This window comes from Bufo bufo, chromosome 1 (assembly GCF_905171765.1).
Source record: "Bufo bufo chromosome 1, aBufBuf1.1, whole genome shotgun sequence".
NCBI classification, from domain to species: domain Eukaryota; kingdom Metazoa; phylum Chordata; class Amphibia; order Anura; family Bufonidae; genus Bufo; species Bufo bufo.
In genome coordinates this window covers 486,739,138-486,750,462 of record NC_053389.1, presented here as the reverse complement: position 1 = coordinate 486,750,462, position 11,325 = coordinate 486,739,138, and positions in this window count along the sequence as shown.

Sequence of the window (11,325 nt, the reverse complement as noted above, 5' to 3'; positions counted from 1 at the left end):
TTTTACAAAGGAAAATGAAGGAGAAGGACCTTAGTTAGGAAAGAAGACTAATGAATCTTTTAATGCATGTGTCTTTACAGAGGAAGAGGTTCTAAGTCAGCTGTCTAAAATTAATACAAATAAGACTACTTTCACACCTGCGTTCGGGTGTCCGCTCGTGAGCTCCGTTTGAAGGGGCTCACAAGCGGCCGCGAACGCATCCGTCCAGCCCTAATGCATTCTGAGTGGACGCGGATCCGCTCAGAATGCATCAGTCTGGCGGCGTTCAGCCTCCGCTTCGCTCAGCAAGCGGACACCTGAACGCTGCTTGCAGCGTTCGGGTGTCCGCCTGGCCGTGCGGAGGCAAGCGGATCCGTCCAGACTTACAATGGAAGTCAATGGGGACGGATCCGCTTGAAGATGACACCATATGGCTCAATCTTCAAATGGATCCGTCCCCCATTGACTTTCAATGTAAAGTCTGGACGGATCCGTTCAGGCTACTTTCACACTTAGTTTTTTTTTCAAACTATAATGCAGACGGATCCGTTCTGAACAGATACAAACGTCTGCATTATAGGAGCAGATCCGTCTGAGCAGACATCAGACGGACCCGCTCTGAACGCTAGTGTGAAAATAGCCTTAGTCAGAGTGGCCTGATGGGATACACCCAAAGCTATTAAAAGAGCTCAGCGGTGAACTAGCAAAACCATTAACAGATTTATTTAACCAATCACTGGCAACAGGAGTCGTCCCAGAAGATTGGAAATTAGCAAATGTTGTGCCCATTCACAAGAAAGGTAGTAGGGAGGAATCGGGCAACTATAGGCCAGTAAGCCTGACATCAATAGTGGGGAAATGAATGGAAACCATACTTAAGGAGAGGATTGCGGAACATCTAAAATCCCATGGATTGAAAGATGAAAAACAGCATGGGTTTACTTCAGGGAGATCATGTCAAACTAATCTTATTGATTTTTTTGATTGGGTGACTAAAATAATAGATGGAGGAGGTACGGTAGACATCGCTTATCTAGACTTTAGTAAGGCTTTTGATACTGTTCCACATAGAAAACTTATCAATAAAGTGCAGTCTTTGGGCTTGGACTCCCATATTGTTGAATGGATTAGGCAGTGGCTGAGGGACAGGCAACAGAGGGTTGTAGTCAATGGAGTATATTCAGACCAAGGTCTTGTTACCAGTGGGGTACCTCAGGGATCTGTTCTGGGACCCATATTGTTTAATATCTTTATCAGCGAAATTGCAGAAGGCCTCGATGGTAAGGTGTGTCTTTTTGCTGATGACACAAAGATTTGTAACAGGGTTGATGTTCCTGGAGGGATACACCAAATGGAAAAGGACTTAGGAAAACTAGAGGAATGGTCAAAAATATGGCAACTAAAATTTAATGTTGATAAGTGCAAGATAATGCACCTGGGACATAAAAACCCAAGAGCAGAATATAAAATCAGTGATCCCCTCTAGTATGTCACTGTCCATGTTGTGGGACGATTTGTGCACTTCTTGTTAGTATTTGGTGGCTGCAAATATGACCTGAAGGTTTTTCAGGTTTGCCTGCCATTAAAGTGAATGGGGCCTGCCGCAAACTTGCGGTGCGCGAACATTTGATTGCGTTCGTCCATCGTCCCGGCCGATGTTTGTCAAATCATCCTTTTGCCAAATCATGACAATGCGGCTGTCGCTACACAAACATGACAGCATGCATCTGGCCATTTGTTAAACCACCTTTTAACCTTTTCACGCATATTCACGTACATGTATCCTCATGGAGTCAAAGGGGGCTCCCTTTGACTCCATCGGCCCCTCACTTTGCGGTGACAGGGGGCCGATGGTTGCCATGGCAGCTCTGATGCCTTACACAGGCACCGGAGCCTGCCAGCTTCTTGCTGCATCCTCATGTGCATGTACGTGATGTGATAGCCGGGCCTCTGCTGCATCTGCCGGCATTGCTATGTGCAGCGATGACGGCGGATTAACCCTTCATATGCCATGGTCAGCGCTGGCCGTGGCACGTGCGGAGTTTACAGAGGGAGGGGGCTCCCTCTGACTCAATCGGCCCCTCACTTTGCGGTGACAGGGGGCCGACGGTTGCCATGGCAGCTCTGATGCCTTACACAGGCATCGGAGCCTGCCATCTACGGAAGCCCAGGAGATCCAGCCTGCAGGCTTGGTCTCCTAAGCAACTATCAGCGTCTTACTGTGTAAGACGCTGACAATTCAATTCAGTACTAAACATAATGTATTGTACTGAATTGAAACAGGGATCAAACGCTGAAAAGGTGAAGTCTCACAGTGGGACAAATATAAAAAGTTGAAAAAAGTTTTTTTTTTTTAAGTTTCAAGTAAAAAATAATAATAACAGCCCCCTCACCATAAAATTGTGAAATAAAAAGCAGACATATTGGGTATCGCCGTGTCCATAACAAAGTGCTCTATATAGATGTCACATAATTTACCACCTCAGGTAAACAAAAAAAATAAAAAATCCAAAAATGCAATTTTTTTGTAACCTTATATCACAAAAAGTGTAATTCTAAGCGATCAAAAAGACATATTATCACGGTCCCTCCCATGACAGAGGTGATAAGATCTGAAAGACTGGCGGCACTTGAGGGTATCTGACAGTCTCTCTGTTTTCTCCTTGCAGTGTTGTTGTTTGGTAATGGCCACACCTCTTGTGGTCATTACTGAGACTCTATTTAGTTCTGACTCACACTGCTTACCATGCAGTTGATATTTCCTGCTGGAGTTGGTTGAGTTGGTGTGTTGTTCCTCTGGATCTCCTGCTCCTCCATTCTTCTTCTTCCATCTGGGAAGGAACTAGTAGTCTCATTCCCTGCCACCACTCCTAGGGCTTTCCAGGGCTAAGGTTACGGTGTATGAGTATTTCCACCTTCAGGGTCTACTCATATTGGCAGGAGTCAGGGAGGCCTAGACCCTGGTCTATTTTCTTCTGTGTGTTATTTGGTGTTTTCCTCTCCCCATTACCTGTGACACATATGTACCCCAAAATAGTACCAATAAAACCATCATCTCTTCCCACAAAAAATGAGCCCCTATATAAAGCAATCACCCAAAAGAGAAAAAAAATAAGGCTTTCAGAAAATGGAGATGCTAAAACATGATTTTTTTTTTCAAAAATGCTTTTATTGTGTAAAACTGAAATACATAAAAAAAAGTACACATATTAGGTATTGCTGCATCCGTAACAACCAGCTTTATAAAAATATCACATGATCTAACCCATAAGGTGAATTTCATTAAAAAAAAAGAAAAACTCTGCCAAAACAACAAATTTTTTGGTCACTTTGCCACATAAAGTGTAATATTGAGTGATCAAAAAATCATATGTACCCAAAAAAGTGGACCTATAAAATCTTCAACTCTTTCCACAAAAAATAAGCCCCTACACAAGATGATTGCCAGAAAATTAAAAATAAAATAGCTTTCAGAAAATGGTGACACAAAAAAACATGTTTTTTTTTCACAAATGCTTTTATTTTATAAAACTGAAATAAAAAAAATAGACATATTAGGTATTGATACATCTGTAATGACTTGCTCTATAAAAATATCACATGATTTACCCTATGCTGTTAAAAAAAAACTGTGCCAAAATAGCAATTTTTTGGGTCACTTTGCCCCAAAAAAGTGTCATATTGAATGATCAAAAATTCATATATACCCAAAAATGGTATCAATAAAAATGTCAGCTCTTCCTGCCCAAAAAAATAAAAATGTACCACTAACATAAAGTACAATAGGTGACAAGAAAAAAAACTCAGAATCGCTTATATAAGTAAAAGTGTCCCAGGGGTATTACCACATAAAGTGAAACATGTCAGTTTTGCAAAATGTGGTCTGGTCCTTATGGTGAAAAATGGCTTGGTCTTGAAGGAGTTAATACTGAAGCACAGTAATTCTATTTATAAACTAAGGGTACTTTCACATTAGCGTTTTTCGGCGCTCCAGCTGTGGTGAAACACTACGACTCCCAGCATGCTCCATTCATTTCTATGGAGTTCTGAAAACAGCCAAGCAAGTGTACATCTTGGGAGTCGTAGTTTTACCACAGCTGAAGTGCCAGAGGTTAGCCATCACAGGCCTAGAATGCTGCTAATTTATGCACTTAGTGCATCGAGACTGAGATCTATGGCAGCTCTGAGCAACCATAGATTTCAGTCTTCTTTTAAGCAAGAAAACTGGCAAAAACCAAGATACTGTAAATGTGCTGTGCCAGAGGCCATGCCCTTCCTACCCTCGCCACACCTCCTTTTCATAAAGTGGCAAGAGTGGCAAAGAAATGCCATTTAAACCTAGATTTATAGCAAAAAAAATTATGAAAAAGTCACAAACATGGGGTTTGCAACTTTGTTTTATGCCAGGAAACTGCCGAAGAGTTTTAGGAAGCTTTATGTGTTGATAACATTAGGTGTTTACTCAGTGCCATCTTAAGAGCATTATAGGCCCCCGGGCAATACAGTGCACTGGGGCCCTGTCTACACAATCACGCACTAGAATAAAAATGCAAATTATCAATAAGGCGATATTGATTGGGCATTTCCTCTTGTGGATTTTCCCCAGCAGTAGGATCAGGTAATGATACCATTGGTATTTCTGCTGGAATTGGAGTGCATGTAGATGTGGATGCTACATCTGGAGGAGCAGAACTACTGGCTGACGTTGCACCTGGATTGAGCCAAGATGTTAGTTTTGGAAGTTTGCACATTTTCTCTTTCTCCTCTGCAGCCTTTTTCCTCTTCTGTGCTCCACTCAAAACATTACGTTTCATTTCTGCACTAAAGGTTATTTTCACCAACACGTAATAAACTTTATTTTTCCTCACCTTTTTTACACTTCCTCGAACGAGTGGCAACTCTAAGATTGCTATATAAGGGGGACACATAAGATATTACAGTCAAAACTTGAGGGGCACTAATAACTTAAAGTGGATGTAAACCCAAACATTTTTTTTTTTTGTGATGTCACAATGTAGAGTACCCAGGCAGTACACACGCCACTCCAACATTAATACCCACCAGCACCAGCAGTACCCACACCAGCATTACCCACCAGCACCAGAGTGTGTGTACATTTATATATATATCTATATTTATTTCGTTTTTTTAGTTGTATGATTAAAGTGGATGTAAACCCCCAAGTATGCAGTATAGCACCCTATAGTATACAGCACCACACAGTATGCAGTATAGCACCCTATAGTATACAGCACCACACAGTATGCAGTATAGCACCCTATAGTATACAGCACCACACAGTATGCAGTATAGCACCCTATAGTATACAGCACCACACAGTATGCAGTATAGCACCCTATAGTATACAGCACCACACAGTATGCAGTATAGCACCCTATAGTATACAGCACCACACAGTATGCAGTATAGCACCCTATAGTATACAGCACCACACAGTATGCAGTAGAGCACCCTATAGTATACAGCACCACACAGTATGCAGTATAGCACCCTATAGTATACAGCACCACACAGTATGCAGTATAGCACCCTATAGTATACAGCACCACACAGTATGCAGTATAGCACCCTATAGTATACAGCACCACACAGTATGCAGTATAGCACCCTATAGTATACAGCACCACACAGTATGCAGTATAGCACCCTATAGTATACAGCACCACACAGTATGCAGTATAGCACCCTATAGTATACAGCACCACACAGTATGCCGTATAGCACCCTATAGTATACAGCACCACACAGTATGCAGTATAGCACCCTATAGTATACAGCACCACACAGTATGCAGTATAGCACCCTATAGTATACAGCACCACACAGTATGCAGTATAGCACCCTATAGTATACAGCACCACACAGTATGCAGTATAGCACCCTATAGTATACAGCACCACACAGTATGCAGTATAGCACCCTATAGTATACAGCACCACACAGTATGCAGTATAGCACCCTATAGTATACAGCACCACACAGTATGCAGTTTAGCACCCCACACTATACAGTACCCCACAGTATATAGTAGAGCAGTATAGACCCCCACACTATACAGCACCTCACTGTATACAGCACCCCAAACTATACACGATACAGCCCCCCACACTATACAGTACAGCACTCTACACTATACCGCACCCACAGTATACAGCCCCCCACACTATACAGTACAGCAGTATAGCACTCCCCCCACTATACAGCCCCCCCCCCACACTATACAGGCCCCCCACACTATACAGGCCCCCCACACTATACAGCCCACCACACAGTATACAGGCCACCCCCCCCCCACACACAGTATACAGCCCACCACACAATATACAGCCCATTACACAATATATAGCCCACCACACAATATACAGCCCCCCACACAGTATACAGGCCCCCACACAGTATACAGCCCCCCACACAGTACACAGCACCCCACTATACAGTAGTTTACAGTATATTAAAATAACAACCCCATGTCACCTTTTTCTGATGTAATCTTTACACAGAAAAGCTCCACAGTTAACTTCTGCAACACTCCTGATAGGACCTGTGATGACTTCATAGCCATGTGACCAGTAATTGCTAGGTTACTGGTCACATGGTAATGATGTCATTAAGGTCCTAGATCAAAACTCATTAAGGTCCTAGAATTAAGATCATTAACACAGTACGATCATGATGCCTGTGTAGCCGACAGCCTGACACCCGGGGCAGTAGCTAGCAGGGCTCAAGAGGCAGCTGCCTTGGGCCCCCCCAGGAGCAACTGGGCCCAGGGCAGCTGCCCCTTGGTAAAGACGGCCCTGGCGGCAACGCTGCTAAATGACGGTTGGGAAGTTGGCTGGTGGGTTCACTGGGCAGGCGGGCCCCCAGGCAAGTGGGGCCCCCGGGCAACTGCCCAGCGTGCCCATTCGAAAAGACGGCCCTGTGTTTACTTTAAAATATAGACAGTCAGTTTGTTCTGCCAGTTACACACACACATATATATATATATATATATGTATGTATATATATTCCTGCAAGGGAGCAATGCCTCAAACCTCAATTTATGGTGTATAGATAATTTAGAACCCTGATAGATGCCATAGCACGTTGAATTAAATGTAAATATGCACTTACTTAATTCCCAAGCTATGCAATGATATTATTAATATAAATTATGTGTTTCTTGACCTTATAAAAAGACAGTTGATTTTGTTGTTTCAAATGAGCATAAATTATTTAAGTGTTTCTGTAAGCAGGTTATTATTACCTATCAAAATTGAGCTCTTAACGCAGTATTCAGCATTAAATATGCATGACTGCTTATGTATTATTTAAACCCGGAATAAAAATGTTAATAGTATGCATCAAAACCTGATAAAGACGTATTGGGATCTTAATGCACAACACTTGTTAACACCAGTACATTAAAGAGAGGAATATATTCAGAAGGTCCCTTGAAGTTTGTAATTCATGTTGTCCAATGTTAAAAAAATAAATACATGACAGTTGTAAATTACTATTAGTCCCTATGTAAAGAAATATAGTTAGGTCAAGAAATATTTGGACAGTGACACAAGTTTTGGCATTTTAACAGTTTATCAAAACATATTCAAGATACAGTTGTATAATCAAAATGGGCTTAAAGTGCAAACTCTCAACTTTAATTTAAGGATAGAGTTGAGCGAACACCTGGATGTTCGGGTTCGACGAGTTCGGCCGAACTTTCGAAAAATGTTCGGGTTCGGGATCCGAACTCGACCCGAACTTCATCCCGAACCCGAACCCCATAGAAGTCAATGGGGACCCGAACTTTTGGGCACTAAAAAGGCTGTAAAACACACCCGGAAAGGGCTAGAGGGCTGCAAAAGGCAGCAAAATGTAGTTAAATCCCCTGCAAACAAATGTAGATAGGGAAATGATGAGTTAACATAAAATAAATAAAAATTAAACAATATTAATTGGAGTGAGGTCCCATAGCACAGAATCAGGCTTCAAGTCACCCACCAATGGAGAAGGTCACTTACTATTATTTTGACCACAGCACCCAGACAAAGGAGAGAGGTCCCACAGCAGAGAACCAGGCATCATATCACCCACCACAGGAGTAGGCCACCATTTAGTTACTTTGACCCCTACACCCAGACGGAGGAGAGAGGTTACACAGCAGAGAATCAGGCATTTAGATCACCCACCACAGGAGTAGGCCACCATTGAATCAGACCCCGGCAACCATGTCAGATGGCACAAGCATAAGCTTTATATCAATCAGCACAGGAGAAGGCGACTTTGACAGACTTTGACCCCAACACCCGGACGGAGGAGAGAGGTTTCAAAGCAGAGAATCAGGCATTTAGATCACCCACCACAGGAGTAGGCCCCAATTTAATGGGACCCCGGCAACCATGTCAGATGGCACAACCATCAGCTTCATATCAATCAGCACAGGAGAAGGTGACTTTGAAAGACTTTGACCCCTACACCCAGACGGAGGAGAGAGGTTTCACAGCAGAGAATCAGGCATTTAGATCACCCACCACAGGAGTAGGCCCCCATTGAATCAGACCCTGGCAACCATGTCAGATGGCACAACCATCAGCTTTATATCAATCAGCACAGGAGAAGGCGACTTTGAAAGACTTTGACCCCTACACCCAGATGGAGGAGAGAGGTTTCACAGCAGAGAATCAGGCATCATATCAACCACCACAGGAGAAGCCACCATTTAGTTACTTTGACCCCTGCACCCAGGAAGAGGAGAGAGGCACCACAGCACATATTCTGGCATCATATCAGCCACCACAGGAGAAGCCACCATTGAGTTACTTTGACCCCCGCACCCAGGAAGAGGAGAGAGGCACCACAGCACATATTCTGGCATCATATCAGCCACCACAGGAGAAGCCACCATTGAGTTACTTTGACCCCCGCACCCAGGAAGAGGAGAGAGGCACCACAGCACATATTCTGGCATCATATCAGCCACCACAGGAGAAGCCACCATTGAGTTACTTTGACCCCTGCACCCAGGAAGAGGAGAGAGGCCCCACAGCACATATTCTGGCATCATATCAGCCACCACAGGAGAAGCCACCATTTAGTTACTTTGACCCCTTCACCCAAACAGAGGAGAGAGGTTCCACATCAGAGAATCAGGCATCATATCAACCACCACAGGAGTAGGCCACAATTTAATGGGACCACGGCAACCATGTCAGATGGCACAACCATCAGCTTCATATCAATCAGCACAGGAGAAGGCGACTTTGAAAGACTTTGACCCCTACACCCAGACGGAGGAGAGAGGTTTCACAGCAGAGAATCAGGCATTTAGATCACCCACCACAGGAGTAGGCCCCCATTGAATCAGACCCTGGCAACCATGTCAGATGGCACAACCATCAGCTTTATATCAATCAGCACAGGAGAAGCCACCATTGAGTTACTTTGACCCCTGCACCCAGGAAGAGGAGAGAGGCCCCACAGCACATATTCTGGCATCATATCAGCCACCACAGGAGAAGCCACCATTGAGTTACTTTGACCCCCGCACCCAGGAAGAGGAGAGAGGCACCACAGCACATATTCTGGCATCATATCAGCCACCACAGGAGAAGCCACCATTGAGTTACTTTGACCCCTGCACCCAGGAAGAGGAGAGAGGCCCCACAGCACATATTCTGGCATCATACTAACCACCACAGGAGAAGCCATCATTGAGTTACTTTGACCCCAGCACCCAGGAAGAGGAGAGAGGCCCCACAGCACATATTCTGGCATCATATCAGCCACCACAGGAGAAGCCACCATTGAGTTACTTTGACCCCCGCACCCAGGAAGAGGAGAGAGGCACCACAGCACATATTCTGGCATCATATCAGCCACCACAGGAGAAGCCACCATTGAGTTACTTTGACCCCCGCACCCAGGAAGAGGAGAGAGGCACCACAGCACATATTCAGGCATCATATCACACACCACAGGAGAAGGCCTCTTTCAGTGATTTAGGCCTTTGGACCCAGACAGAGGAGAGAGGCACCACAGCACATATTCTGGCATCATATCAGCCACCACAGGAGAAGCCACCATTGAGTTACTTTGACCCCTGCACCCAGGAAGAGGAGAGAGGCCCCACAGCACATATTCTGGCATCATATCAGCCACCACAGGAGAAGCCACCATTGAGTTACTTTGACCCCTGCACCCAGGAAGAGGAGAGAGGCCCCACAGCACATATTCTGGCATCATACTAACCACCACAGGAGAAGCCACCATTGAGTTACTTTGACCCCTGCACCCAGGAAGAGGAGAGAGGCCCCACAGCACATATTCTGGCATCATATCAGCCACCACAGGAGAAGCCACCATTGAGTTACTTTGACCCCCGCACCCAGGAAGAGGAGAGAGGCACCACAGCACATATTCTGGCATCATATCAGCCACCACAGGAGAAGCCACCATTGAGTTACTTTGACCCCTGCACCCAGGAAGAGGAGAGAGGCACCACAGCACATATTCTGGCATCATATCAGCCACCACAGGAGAAGCCACCATTGAGTTACTTTGACCCCTGCACCCAGGAAGAGGAGAGAGGCCCCACAGCACATATTCTGGCATCATATCAGCCACCACAGGAGAAGCCACCATTGAGTTACTTTGACCCCCGCACCCAGGAAGAGGAGAGAGGCACCACAGCACATATTCAGGCATCATATCACACACCACAGGAGAAGGCCTCTTTCAGTGATTTAGGCCTTTGGACCCAGACAGAGGAGAGAGGCACCACAGCACATATTCTGGCATCATATCAGCCACCACAGGAGAAGCCACCATTGAGTTACTTTGACCCCTGCACCCAGGAAGAGGAGAGAGGCCCCACAGCACATATTCTGGCATCATATCAGCCACCACAGGAGAAGCCACCATTTAGTTACTTTGACCCCTGCACCCAGGAAGAGGAGAGAGGCACCACAGCACATATTCTGGCATCATATCAGCCACCACAGGAGAAGCCACCATTTAGTTACTTTGACCCCTTCACCCAAACAGAGGAGAGAGGTTCCACATCAGGGAATCAGGCATCATATCAACCACCACAGGAGTAGGCCACAATTTAGTTTATTTGACCCCTGCACCCAGGAAGAGGAGAGAGGCCCCACAGCACATATTCTGGCATCATATCACACACCACAGGAGAAGGCCTCTTTCAGTGATTTAGGCCTTTGGACCCAGACAGAGGAGAGAGGTCAGAGATTAGCTTCATATCCCCCAGCACAGCAGAAGACCGCTTTATTTGACTTAGGCCTCAGCACCCAGACAGAAGACAGAGGTAGCATGGCAGAGGTTATGGCT